General features: G+C 46.6%; 11 non-coding genes across 11 annotated transcripts; all 11 read right to left on the bottom strand.

Moving 5' to 3' along the window:
- Nucleotides 1-127: 127 nt before the first annotated feature.
- On the bottom strand, nt 128-200 carry trnaq-uug (transfer RNA glutamine (anticodon UUG)). Its single transcript has one exon. It is a non-coding gene; the product is annotated as a tRNA-Gln (tRNA).
- A 2,372-nt stretch (nt 201-2,572) lies between these two features.
- Nucleotides 2,573-2,645, bottom strand: trnaq-uug (transfer RNA glutamine (anticodon UUG)). The gene has a single exon. It is a non-coding gene; the product is annotated as a tRNA-Gln (tRNA).
- A 2,372-nt stretch (nt 2,646-5,017) lies between these two features.
- On the bottom strand, nt 5,018-5,090 carry trnaq-uug (transfer RNA glutamine (anticodon UUG)). Its single transcript has one exon. It is a non-coding gene; the product is annotated as a tRNA-Gln (tRNA).
- Nucleotides 5,091-5,522: 432 nt separating this feature from the next.
- On the bottom strand, nt 5,523-5,595 carry trnaq-uug (transfer RNA glutamine (anticodon UUG)). The gene has a single exon. It is a non-coding gene; the product is annotated as a tRNA-Gln (tRNA).
- Nucleotides 5,596-6,027: 432 nt separating this feature from the next.
- Nucleotides 6,028-6,100, bottom strand: trnaq-uug (transfer RNA glutamine (anticodon UUG)). Its single transcript has one exon. It is a non-coding gene; the product is annotated as a tRNA-Gln (tRNA).
- A 432-nt stretch (nt 6,101-6,532) lies between these two features.
- Nucleotides 6,533-6,605, bottom strand: trnaq-uug (transfer RNA glutamine (anticodon UUG)). The gene has a single exon. It is a non-coding gene; the product is annotated as a tRNA-Gln (tRNA).
- A 1,362-nt stretch (nt 6,606-7,967) lies between these two features.
- trnaq-uug (transfer RNA glutamine (anticodon UUG)) lies at nt 7,968-8,040 on the bottom strand. Its single transcript has one exon. It is a non-coding gene; the product is annotated as a tRNA-Gln (tRNA).
- Nucleotides 8,041-10,898: 2,858 nt separating this feature from the next.
- On the bottom strand, nt 10,899-10,971 carry trnaq-uug (transfer RNA glutamine (anticodon UUG)). Its single transcript has one exon. It is a non-coding gene; the product is annotated as a tRNA-Gln (tRNA).
- A 432-nt stretch (nt 10,972-11,403) lies between these two features.
- On the bottom strand, nt 11,404-11,476 carry trnaq-uug (transfer RNA glutamine (anticodon UUG)). Its single transcript has one exon. It is a non-coding gene; the product is annotated as a tRNA-Gln (tRNA).
- A 432-nt stretch (nt 11,477-11,908) lies between these two features.
- On the bottom strand, nt 11,909-11,981 carry trnaq-uug (transfer RNA glutamine (anticodon UUG)). Its single transcript has one exon. It is a non-coding gene; the product is annotated as a tRNA-Gln (tRNA).
- Nucleotides 11,982-12,413: 432 nt separating this feature from the next.
- On the bottom strand, nt 12,414-12,486 carry trnaq-uug (transfer RNA glutamine (anticodon UUG)). The gene has a single exon. It is a non-coding gene; the product is annotated as a tRNA-Gln (tRNA).
- Between the last annotated feature and the right edge of the window lie 343 nt (nt 12,487-12,829).

The raw sequence follows: 12,829 nt of genomic DNA, 5'->3' as shown, positions 1-12,829 counted from the left end.
TAATTATGAAATTATTTTCAGATGGACCACCAGGACACTGATAAGAAAAAGGGAATCTAGCTAACGACACCATAAGGCTTTGTGGACTTCTCCATTGGCTGTATTTTGAGTAGCGGACTTTGCCTGTAGGTTCCACCGAGATTTGAACTCGGATTACTGGATTCAAAGTCCAGAGTGCTGACCATTACACCATGGAATCCCTGCTTGCAGATTATCAAAAGATAATATCGAAAGCGACCATATTTGGACGAGAGGGCAAAGTGGTGGAGGGGCAAAGGGCGGGTCCATGGGAGGGGCTGACTGAGAAGCCACCTCGCTAACAGCCTTTCTCTACTTGCCACTATGCCCCTGGCTAGTAAACCGCTCAAAGTCGCTGCAAACATTGTTAGCTTCCATGAAGAAGACCCCCTTTGTCCAAACGGGCTGTCAATCACTCCAGACTGGACCTGTCAATCAAGCCAGCCACGCCCCCAAATATACCGATCTTTAAGGTTTAATATCTACTTAATTATGACATTATTTTCAGATGGACCACCAGGACACTGATAAGAAGAAGGGAATCTAGCTAACGACACCATAAGGCATTGTGGACTTCCGCATTGGCTGTATGAACTCGGATTACTGGATTCAAAGTCCAGAGTGCTGACCATTACACCATGGAACCCCTACTTGCAGATTATCAAAAGATAATATCGAAAGCGACCATATTTGGACGAGAGGGCAAAGTGGTGGAGGGGCAAAGGGCGGGTCCATGGGCGGGGCTGACTGAGAAGCCACCTCGCTAACAGCCTTTCTCTACTTGCCACTATGCCCCTGGCTAGTAAACCGCAAAAAGTCGCTGCAAACATTGTTAGCTTCCATGGAGAAGACCCGCTTTGTCCAAACGGGCTGTCAATCACTCCAGACTGGACCTGTCAATCAAGCCAGCCACGCCCCCAAATATACCAATCTTTAAGGTTTAATATCTACTTAATTATGAAATTATTTTCAGATGGACCACCAGGACACTGATAAGAAGAAGGGAATCTAGCTAACGACACCATAAGGCATTGTGGACATCCGCATTGGCTGTATGAACTCGGATTACTGGATTCAAAGTCCAGAGTGCTGACCATTACACCATGGAACCCCTACTTGCAGATTATCAAAAGATAATATCGAAAGCGACCATATTTGGACGAGAGGGCAAAGTGGTTGAGGGGCAAAGGGCGGGTCCATGGGCGGGGCTGACTGAGAAGCCACCTCGCTAACAGCCTTTCTCTACTTGCCACTATGCCCCTGGCTAGTAAACCGCTCAAAGTCGCTGCAAACATTGTTAGCTTCCATGGAGAAGATCCCCTTTGTCCAAACGGGCTGTCAATCACTCCAGACTGGACCTGTCAATCAAACCAGCCACGCCCCCAAATATACTGATCTTTAAGGTTTAATATCTACTTAATTATGAAATTATTTTCAGATGGACCACCAGGACACTGATAAGAAGAAGGGAATCTAGCTAACGACACCATAAGGCATTGTGGACTTCTCCATTGGCTGTATTTTGAGTCGCGGACTCTGCCTGTAGGTTCCACCGAGATATGAACTCGGATTACTGGATTCAAAGTCCAGAGTGCTGACCAGTACACCATGGAATCCCTGCTTGCAGATTATCAAAAGATAATATCGAAAGCAACCATATTTGGACGAGAGGGCAAAGTGGTGGAGGGGCAAAGGGCGGGTCCATGGGCGGGGCTGACTGAGAAGCCACCTCGCTAACAGCCTTTCTCTACTTGCCACTATGCCCCTGGCTAGTAAACCGCTCAAAGTCGCTGCAAACATTGTTAGCTTCCATGGAGAAGACCCCCTTTGTCCAAACGGGCTGTCAATCACTCCAGACTGGACCTGTCAATCAAGCCAGCCACGCCCCCAAATATACCGATCTTTAAGGTTTAATATCTACTTAATTATGAAATTATTTTCAGATGGACCACCAGGACACTGATAAGAAAAAGGGAATCTAGCTAACGACACCATAAGGCTTTGTGGACTTCTCCATTGGCTGTATTTTGAGTCGCGGACTTTGCCTGTAGGTTCCACCGAGATTTGAACTTGGATTACTGGATTCAAAGTCCAGAGTGCTGACCATTACACCATGGAATCCCTGCTTGCAGATTATCAAAAGATAATATCGAAAGCGACCATATTTGGACGAGAGGGCAAAGTGGTGGAGGGGCAAAGGGCGGGTCCATGGGAGGGGCTGACTGAGAAGCCACCTCGCTAACAGCCTTTCTCTACTTGCCACTATGCCCCTGGCTAGTAAACCGCTCAAAGTCGCTGCAAACATTGTTAGCTTCCATGAAGAAGACCCCCTTTGTCCAAACGGGCTGTCAATCACTCCAGACTGGACCTGTCAATCAAGCCAGCCACGCCCCCAAATATACCGATCTTTAAGGTTTAATATCTACTTAATTATGAAATTATTTTCAGATGGACCACCAGGACACTGATAAGAAGAAGGGAATCTAGCTAACGACACCATAAGGCATTGTGGACTTCTCCATTGGCTGTATTTTGAGTCGCGGACTCTGCCTGTAGGTTCCACCGAGATTTGAACTCGGATTACTGGATTCAAAGTCCAGAGTGCTGACCAGTACACCATGGAATCCCTGCTTGCAGATTATCAAAAGATAATATCGAAAGCGACCATATTTGGACGAGAGGGCAAAGTGGTGGAGGGGCAAAGGGCGGGTCCATGGGAGGGGCTGACTGAGAAGCCACCTCGCTAACAGCCTTTCTCTACTTGCCACTATGCCCCTGGCTAGTAAACCGCTCAAAGTCGCTGCAAACATTGTTAGCTTCCATGAAGAAGACCCCCTTTGTCCAAACGGGCTGTCAATCACTCCAGACTGGACCTGTCAATCAAGCCAGCCACGCCCCCAAATATACCGATCTTTAAGGTTTAATATCTACTTAATTATGACATTATTTTCAGATGGACCACCAGGACACTGATAAGAAGAAGGGAATCTAGCTAACGACACCATAAGGCATTGTGGACTTCCGCATTGGCTGTATGAACTCGGATTACTGGATTCAAAGTCCAGAGTGCTGACCATTACACCATGGAACCCCTACTTGCAGATTATCAAAAGATAATATCGAAAGCGACCATATTTGGACGAGAGGGCAAAGTGGTGGAGGGGCAAAGGGCGGGTCCATGGGCGGGGCTGACTGAGAAGCCACCTCGCTAACAGCCTTTCTCTACTTGCCACTATGCCCCTGGCTAGTAAACCGCAAAAAGTCGCTGCAAACATTGTTAGCTTCCATGGAGAAGACCCGCTTTGTCCAAACGGGCTGTCAATCACTCCAGACTGGACCTGTCAATCAAGCCAGCCACGCCCCCAAATATACCAATCTTTAAGGTTTAATATCTACTTAATTATGAAATTATTTTCAGATGGACCACCAGGACACTGATAAGAAGAAGGGAATCTAGCTAACGACACCATAAGGCATTGTGGACATCCGCATTGGCTGTATGAACTCGGATTACTGGATTCAAAGTCCAGAGTGCTGACCATTACACCATGGAACCCCTACTTGCAGATTATCAAAAGATAATATCGAAAGCGACCATATTTGGACGAGAGGGCAAAGTGGTGGAGGGGCAAAGGGCGGGTCCATGGGCGGGGCTGACTGAGAAGCCACCTCGCTAACAGCCTTTCTCTACTTGCCACTATGCCCCTGGCTAGTAAACCGCTCAAAGTCGCTGCAAACATTGTTAGCTTCCATGGAGAAGATCCCCTTTGTCCAAACGGGCTGTCAATCACTCCAGACTGGACCTGTCAATCAAACCAGCCACGCCCCCAAATATACTGATCTTTAAGGTTTAATATCTACTTAATTATGAAATTATTTTCAGATGGACCACCAGGACACTGATAAGAAGAAGGGAATCTAGCTAACGACACCATAAGGCATTGTGGACTTCTCCATTGGCTGTATTTTGAGTCGCGGACTCTGCCTGTAGGTTCCACCGAGATATGAACTCGGATTACTGGATTCAAAGTCCAGAGTGCTGACCAGTACACCATGGAATCCCTGCTTGCAGATTATCAAAAGATAATATCGAAAGCAACCATATTTGGACGAGAGGGCAAAGTGGTGGAGGGGCAAAGGGCGGGTCCATGGGCGGGGCTGACTGAGAAGCCACCTCGCTAACAGCCTTTCTCTACTTGCCACTATGCCCCTGGCTAGTAAACCGCTCAAAGTCGCTGCAAACATTGTTAGCTTCCATGGAGAAGACCCCCTTTGTCCAAACGGGCTGTCAATCACTCCAGACTGGACCTGTCAATCAAGCCAGCCACGCCCCCAAATATACCGATCTTTAAGGTTTAATATCTACTTAATTATGAAATTATTTTCAGATGGACCACCAGGACACTGATAAGAAAAAGGGAATCTAGCTAACGACACCATAAGGCTTTGTGGACTTCTCCATTGGCTGTATTTTGAGTCGCGGACTTTGCCTGTAGGTTCCACCGAGATTTGAACTTGGATTACTGGATTCAAAGTCCAGAGTGCTGACCATTACACCATGGAATCCCTGCTTGCAGATTATCAAAAGATAATATCGAAAGCGACCATATTTGGACGAGAGGGCAAAGTGGTGGAGGGGCAAAGGGCGGGTCCATGGGAGGGGCTGACTGAGAAGCCACCTCGCTAACAGCCTTTCTCTACTTGCCACTATGCCCCTGGCTAGTAAACCGCTCAAAGTCGCTGCAAACATTGTTAGCTTCCATGAAGAAGACCCCCTTTGTCCAAACGGGCTGTCAATCACTCCAGACTGGACCTGTCAATCAAGCCAGCCACGCCCCCAAATATACCGATCTTTAAGGTTTAATATCTACTTAATTATGAAATTATTTTCAGATGGACCACCAGGACACTGATAAGAAGAAGGGAATCTAGCTAACGACACCATAAGGCATTGTGGACTTCTCCATTGGCTGTATTTTGAGTCGCGGACTCTGCCTGTAGGTTCCACCGAGATTTGAACTCGGATTACTGGATTCAAAGTCCAGAGTGCTGACCAGTACACCATGGAATCCCTGCTTGCAGATTATCAAAAGATAATATCGAAAGCGACCATATTTGGACGAGAGGGCAAAGTGGTGGAGGGGCAAAGGGCGGGTCCATGGGCGGGGCTGACTGAGAAGCCACCTCGCTAACAGCCTTTCTCTACTTGCCACTATGCCCCTGGCTAGTAAACCGCTCAAAGTCGCTGCAAACATTGTTAGCTTCCATGGAGAAGACCCCCTTTGTCCAAACGGGCTGTCAATCACTCCAGACTGGACCTGTCAATCAAGCCAGCCACGCCCCCAAATATACCGATCTTTAAGGTTTAATATCTACTTAATTATGAAATTATTTTCAGATGGACCACCAGGACACTGATAAGAAAAAGGGAATCTAGCTAACGACACCATAAGGCTTTGTGGACTTCTCCATTGGCTGTATTTTGAGTTGCGGACTTTGCCTGTAGGTTCCACCGAGATTTGAACTCGGATTACTGGATTCAAAGTCCAGAGTGCTGACCATTACACCATGGAATCCCTGCTTGCAGATTATCAAAAGATAATATCGAAAGCGACCATATTTGGACGAGAGGGCAAAGTGGTGGAGGGGCAAAGGGCGGGTCCATGGGAGGGGCTGACTGAGAAGCCACCTCGCTAACAGCCTTTCTCTACTTGCCACTATGCCCCTGGCTAGTAAACCGCTCAAAGTCGCTGCAAACATTGTTAGCTTCCATGAAGAAGACCCCCTTTGTCCAAACGGGCTGTCAATCACTCCAGACTGGACCTGTCAATCAAGCCAGCCACGCCCCCAAATATACCGATCTTTAAGGTTTAATATCTACTTAATTATGAAATTATTTTCAGATGGACCACCAGGACACTGATAAGAAGAAGGGAATCTAGCTAACGACACCATAAGGCATTGTGGACTTCTCCATTGGCTGTATTTTGAGTCGCGGACTCTGCCTGTAGGTTCCACCGAGATTTGAACTCGGATTACTGGATTCAAAGTCCAGAGTGCTGACCAGTACACCATGGAATCCCTGCTTGCAGATTATCAAAAGATAATATCGAAAGCAACCATATTTGGACGAGAGGGCAAAGTGGTGGAGGGGCAAAGGGCGGGTCCATGGGCGGGGCTGACTGAGAAGCCACCTCGCTAACAGCCTTTCTCTACTTGCCACTATGCCCCTGGCTAGTAAACCGCTCAAAGTCGCTGCAAACATTGTTAGCTTCCATGGAGAAGACCCCCTTTGTCCAAACGGGCTGTCAATCACTCCAGACTGGACCTGTCAATCAAGCCAGCCACGCCCCCAAATATACCGATCTTTAAGGTTTAATATCTACTTAATTATGAAATTATTTTCAGATGGACCACCAGGACACTGATAAGAAAAAGGGAATCTAGCTAACGACACCATAAGGCTTGGTGGACTTCTCCATTGGCTGTATTTTGAGTCGCGGACTTTGCCTGTAGGTTCCACCGAGATTTGAACTCGGATTACTCGATTCAAAGTCCAGAGTGCTGACCATTACACCATGGAATCCCTGCTTGCAGATTATCAAAAGATAATATCGAAAGCGACCATATTTGGACGAGAGGGCAAAGTGGTGGAGGGTCAAAGGGCGGGTCCATGGGAGGGGCTGACTGAGAAGCCACCTCGCTAACAGCCTTTCTCTACTTGCCACTATGCCCCTGGCTAGTAAACCGCTCAAAGTCGCTGCAAACATTGTTAGCTTCCATGAAGAAGACCCCCTTTGTCCAAACGGGCTGTCAATCACTCCAGACTGGACCTGTCAATCAAGCCAGCCACGCCCCCAAATATACCGATCTTTAAGGTTTAATATCTACTTAATTATGACATTATTTTCAGATGGACCACCAGGACACTGATAAGAAGAAGGGAATCTAGCTAACGACACCATAAGGCATTGTGGACTTCCGCATTGGCTGTATGAACTCGGATTACTGGATTCAAAGTCCAGAGTGCTGACCATTACACCATGGAACCCCTACTTGCAGATTATCAAAAGATAATATCGAAAGCGACCATATTTGGACGAGAGGGCAAAGTGGTGGAGGGGCAAAGGGCGGGTCCATGGGCGGGGCTGACTGAGAAGCCACCTCGCTAACAGCCTTTCTCTACTTGCCACTATGCCCCTGGCTAGTAAACCGCAAAAAGTCGCTGCAAACATTGTTAGCTTCCATGGAGAAGACCCCCTTTGTCCAAACGGGCTGTCAATCACTCCAGACTGGACCTGTCAATCAAGCCAGCCACGCCCCCAAATATACCAATCTTTAAGGTTTAATATCTACTTAATTATGAAATTATTTTCAGATGGACCACCAGGACACTGATAAGAAGAAGGGAATCTAGCTAACGACACCATAAGGCATTGTGGACTTCCGCATTGGCTGTATGAACTCGGATTACTGGATTCAAAGTCCAGAGTGCTGACCATTACACCATGGAACCCCTACTTGCAGATTATCAAAAGATAATATCGAAAGCGACCATATTTGGACGAGAGGGCAAAGTGGTGGAGGGGCAAAGGGCGGGTCCATGTGCGGGGCTGACTGAGAAGCCACCTCGCTAACAGCCTTTCTCTACTTGCCACTATGCCCCTGGCTAGTAAACCGCTCAAAGTCGCTGCAAACATTGTTAGCTTCCATGAAGAAGACCCCCTTTGTCCAAACGGGATGTCAATCACTCCAGACTGGACCTGTCAATCAAGCCAGCCACGCCCCCAAATATACCGATCTTTAAGGTTTAATATCTACTTAATTATGACATTATTTTCAGATGGACCACCAGGACACTGATAAGAAAAAGGGAATCTAGCTAACGACACCATAAGGCTTTGTGGACTTCTCCATTGGCTGTATTTTGAGTTGCGGACTTTGCCTGTAGGTTCCACCGAGATTTGAACTCGGATTACTGGATTCAAAGTCCAGAGTGCTGACCATTACACCATGGAATCCCTGCTTGCAGATTATCAAAAGATAATATCGAAAGCGACCATATTTGGACGAGAGGGCAAAGTGGTGGAGGGGCAAAGGGCGGGTCCATGGGAGGGGCTGACTGAGAAGCCACCTCGCTAACAGCCTTTCTCTACTTGCCACTATGCCCCTGGCTAGTAAACCGCTCAAAGTCGCTGCAAACATTGTTAGCTTCCATGAAGAAGACCCCCTTTGTCCAAACGGGCTGTCAATCACTCCAGACTGGACCTGTCAATCAAGCCAGCCACGCCCCCAAATATACCGATCTTTAAGGTTTAATATCTACTTAATTATGACATTATTTTCAGATGGACCACCAGGACACTGATAAGAAGAAGGGAATCTAGCTAACGACACCATAAGGCATTGTGGACTTCTCCATTGGCTGTATTTTGAGTCGCGGACTCTGCCTGTAGGTTCCACCGAGATATGAACTCGGATTACTGGATTCAAAGTCCAGAGTGCTGACCAGTACACCATGGAATCCCTGCTTGCAGATTATCAAAAGATAATATCGAAAGCAACCATATTTGGACGAGAGGGCAAAGTGGTGGAGGGGCAAAGGGCGGGTCCATGGGCGGGGCTGACTGAGAAGCCACCTCGCTAACAGCCTTTCTCTACTTGCCACTATGCCCCTGGCTAGTAAACCGCTCAAAGTCGCTGCAAACATTGTTAGCTTCCATGGAGAAGACCCCCTTTGTCCAAACGGGCTGTCAATCACTCCAGACTGGACCTGTCAATCAAGCCAGCCACGCCCCCAAATATACCGATCTTTAAGGTTTAATATCTACTTAATTATGAAATTATTTTCAGATGGACCACCAGGACACTGATAAGAAAAAGGGAATCTAGCTAACGACACCATAAGGCTTTGTGGACTTCTCCATTGGCTGTATTTTGAGTCGCGGACTTTGCCTGTAGGTTCCACCGAGATTTGAACTTGGATTACTGGATTCAAAGTCCAGAGTGCTGACCATTACACCATGGAATCCCTGCTTGCAGATTATCAAAAGATAATATCGAAAGCGACCATATTTGGACGAGAGGGCAAAGTGGTGGAGGGGCAAAGGGCGGGTCCATGGGAGGGGCTGACTGAGAAGCCACCTCGCTAACAGCCTTTCTCTACTTGCCACTATGCCCCTGGCTAGTAAACCGCTCAAAGTCGCTGCAAACATTGTTAGCTTCCATGAAGAAGACCCCCTTTGTCCAAACGGGCTGTCAATCACTCCAGACTGGACCTGTCAATCAAGCCAGCCACGCCCCCAAATATACCGATCTTTAAGGTTTAATATCTACTTAACCTGTTTACGCTCCTGTTTCGCCCGCGAGACAAAAATGCTGCCTCCCCCTTCCTCAGTTACGACGCACTAAATTCTAAAAAATATATTTTTTAGACGCTACACATGTTATACATCGTTGGAAAGCTACGATTCTTGTGCTTCCATTGAAATAAACCAATTCAAGATCAAGTCGCAATAGCAAGCAAAGTCAACGTCTTTTTCCGGTGAACATTCCTTCAACAATGCCAAAGAAAAAAGTTGTACTCACCCTAAGTTGTTCAAATAGGTCCAGGTGTGCAAATCATGCCATCAAAACTTGATCTGCGTAAGTCCCAAGGGTTCAAAGTATCTAACCATGTAAAGTAATTCGTCCAAATACAATGTTTTACGTTCATGAATAGCCATTATCCTTTGTTTCATTATGCAAGTTAGCCGAAGGAAGAAACAACTTGTTCACATAAAAGTGTTATTTTCTCCGATTTATCAACGGAGTATTTACAAAATGAAGGTCTCAAAATGTCCGTTGAACCCTCCCCTTTTGATTGACACCTTGTTCGACCCAATAGGAGCTTCCATGCCCCGTTGACAGCCCTCTAAAGCCAACTAGGTCTGTGCGTCCTGCCCCCCCCCGCCCCCCCCCCCCACACTCGTTCTAAACAAATTTCTCGAACTGGCTTCGACTGGCTCTGAAATTAGCTCGTTAGCCTTGTAGCTGACAGCTAGCTGAAAATGCCAATACCTCATTTGTATGCGTCTGTGGAGCCTTCAAAATAACAGTCGATTGCGCAATATGGTTGACAGAATCAGTGTTCTTTGTGCGCCAATCCTTGGAATCAGATAAAGCACTCCAATGTGTTCATGCTTCAGTTTTTGTGTTTCAGTATTACTAATTAGGGATTTAGCTATTATATATGATATTTCTAAGTACCAGAGATGGGCCAGAGATAACAATTATGAAAAATAATACCTTTTTATTTGACCTTGACCTTGGTTACAAAGGGTCATTTTGGAGTCTCCAAAAGACCCTTTTAGAAAATTCCTGGATGTACTCTTATAAAAACATGTGTCAAATATGAATATATTGTGGTATTATGTTTGACTTTTGATTTGAATTGGGTAAGGCTTCAACCTGTGGTCCAATTTAGTCTTCCAGATAATACCTACCACCTCTAGGCCTCTTCAGGCCTCTGTTTTCAAAACAAAATCTAGGCGGAAATAGAAATTTTCACTTTCCTTGTGTTCAAGCTTCTATTACTCAACACTAGAAGGACTGACAGGGGTCCTGACAACAGGGGACATAACTTCAGAGTGTCAGCTTTCAAAAGAGATCATTTACATGCATGTACTCCAAATGGTTCAAGAACAGCTTCCAATTTACTTTGGGTATGCTGTTTAGGCGTTTTCAGGCAAATTTAACAGGAACATGAAAAGGTTAATTATGAAATTATTTTCAGATGGACCACCAGGACACTGATAAGAAGAAGGGAATCTAGCTAACGACACCATAAGGCATTGTGGACTTCTCCATTGGCTGTATTTTGAGTCGCGGACTCTGCCTGTAGGTTCCACCGAGATTTGAACTCGGATTACTGGATTCAAAGTCCAGAGTGCTGACCAGTACACCATGGAATCCCTGCTTGCAGATTATCAAAAGATAATATCGAAAGCGACCATATTTGGACGAGAGGGCAAAGTGGTGGAGGGGCAAAGGGCGGGTCCATGGGCGGGGCTGACTGAGAAGCCACCTCGCTAACAGCCTTTCTCTACTTGCCACTATGCCCCTGGCTAGTAAACCGCTCAAAGTCGCTGCAAACATTGTTAGCTTCCATGGAGAAGACCCCCTTTGTCCAAACGGGCTGTCAATCACTCCAGACTGGACCTGTCAATCAAGCCAGCCACGCCCCCAAATATACCGATCTTTAAGGTTTAATATCTACTTAATTATGAAATTATTTTCAGATGGACCACCAGGACACTGATAAGAAAAAGGGAATCTAGCTAACGACACCATAAGGCTTTGTGGACTTCTCCATTGGCTGTATTTTGAGTTGCGGACTTTGCCTGTAGGTTCCACCGAGATTTGAACTCGGATTACTGGATTCAAAGTCCAGAGTGCTGACCATTACACCATGGAATCCCTGCTTGCAGATTATCAAAAGATAATATCGAAAGCGACCATATTTGGACGAGAGGGCAAAGTGGTGGAGGGGCAAAGGGCGGGTCCATGGGAGGGGCTGACTGAGAAGCCACCTCGCTAACAGCCTTTCTCTACTTGCCACTATGCCCCTGGCTAGTAAACCGCTCAAAGTCGCTGCAAACATTGTTAGCTTCCATGAAGAAGACCCCCTTTGTCCAAACGGGCTGTCAATCACTCCAGACTGGACCTGTCAATCAAGCCAGCCACGCCCCCAAATATACCGATCTTTAAGGTTTAATATCTACTTAATTATGAAATTATTTTCAGATGGACCACCAGGACACTGATAAGAAGAAGGGAATCTAGCTAACGACACCATAAGGCATTGTGGACTTCTCCATTGGCTGTATTTTGAGTCGCGGACTCTGCCTGTAGGTTCCACCGAGATTTGAACTCGGATTACTGGATTCAAAGTCCAGAGTGCTGACCAGTACACCATGGAATCCCTGCTTGCAGATTATCAAAAGATAATATCGAAAGCAACCATATTTGGACGAGAGGGCAAAGTGGTGGAGGGGCAAAGGGCGGGTCCATGGGCGGGGCTGACTGAGAAGCCACCTCGCTAACAGCCTTTCTCTACTTGCCACTATGCCCCTGGCTAGTAAACCGCTCAAAGTCGCTGCAAACATTGTTAGCTTCCATGGAGAAGACCCCCTTTGTCCAAACGGGCTGTCAATCACTCCAGACTGGACCTGTCAATCAAGCCAGCCACGCCCCCAAATATACCGATCTTTAAGGTTTAATATCTACTTAATTATGAAATTATTTTCAGATGGACCACCAGGACACTGATAAGAAAAAGGGAATCTAGCTAACGACACCATAAGGCTTGGTGGACTTCTCCATTGGCTGTATTTTGAGTCGCGGACTTTGCCTGTAGGTTCCACCGAGATTTGAACTCGGATTACTCGATTCAAAGTCCAGAGTGCTGACCATTACACCATGGAATCCCTGCTTGCAGATTATCAAAAGATAATATCGAAAGCGACCATATTTGGACGAGAGGGCAAAGTGGTGGAGGGTCAAAGGGCGGGTCCATGGGAGGGGCTGACTGAGAAGCCACCTCGCTAACAGCCTTTCTCTACTTGCCACTATGCCCCTGGCTAGTAAACCGCTCAAAGTCGCTGCAAACATTGTTAGCTTCCATGAAGAAGACCCCCTTTGTCCAAACGGGCTGTCAATCACTCCAGACTGGACCTGTCAATCAAGCCAGCCACGCCCCCAAATATACCGATCTTTAAGGTTTAATATCTACTTAATTATGACATTATTTTCAGATGGACCACCAGGACAC

This window comes from Osmerus eperlanus, chromosome 25 (assembly GCF_963692335.1).
Source record: "Osmerus eperlanus chromosome 25, fOsmEpe2.1, whole genome shotgun sequence".
NCBI classification, from domain to species: domain Eukaryota; kingdom Metazoa; phylum Chordata; class Actinopteri; order Osmeriformes; family Osmeridae; genus Osmerus; species Osmerus eperlanus.
This window is presented reverse-complemented; position numbering and strand designations above follow the sequence as displayed.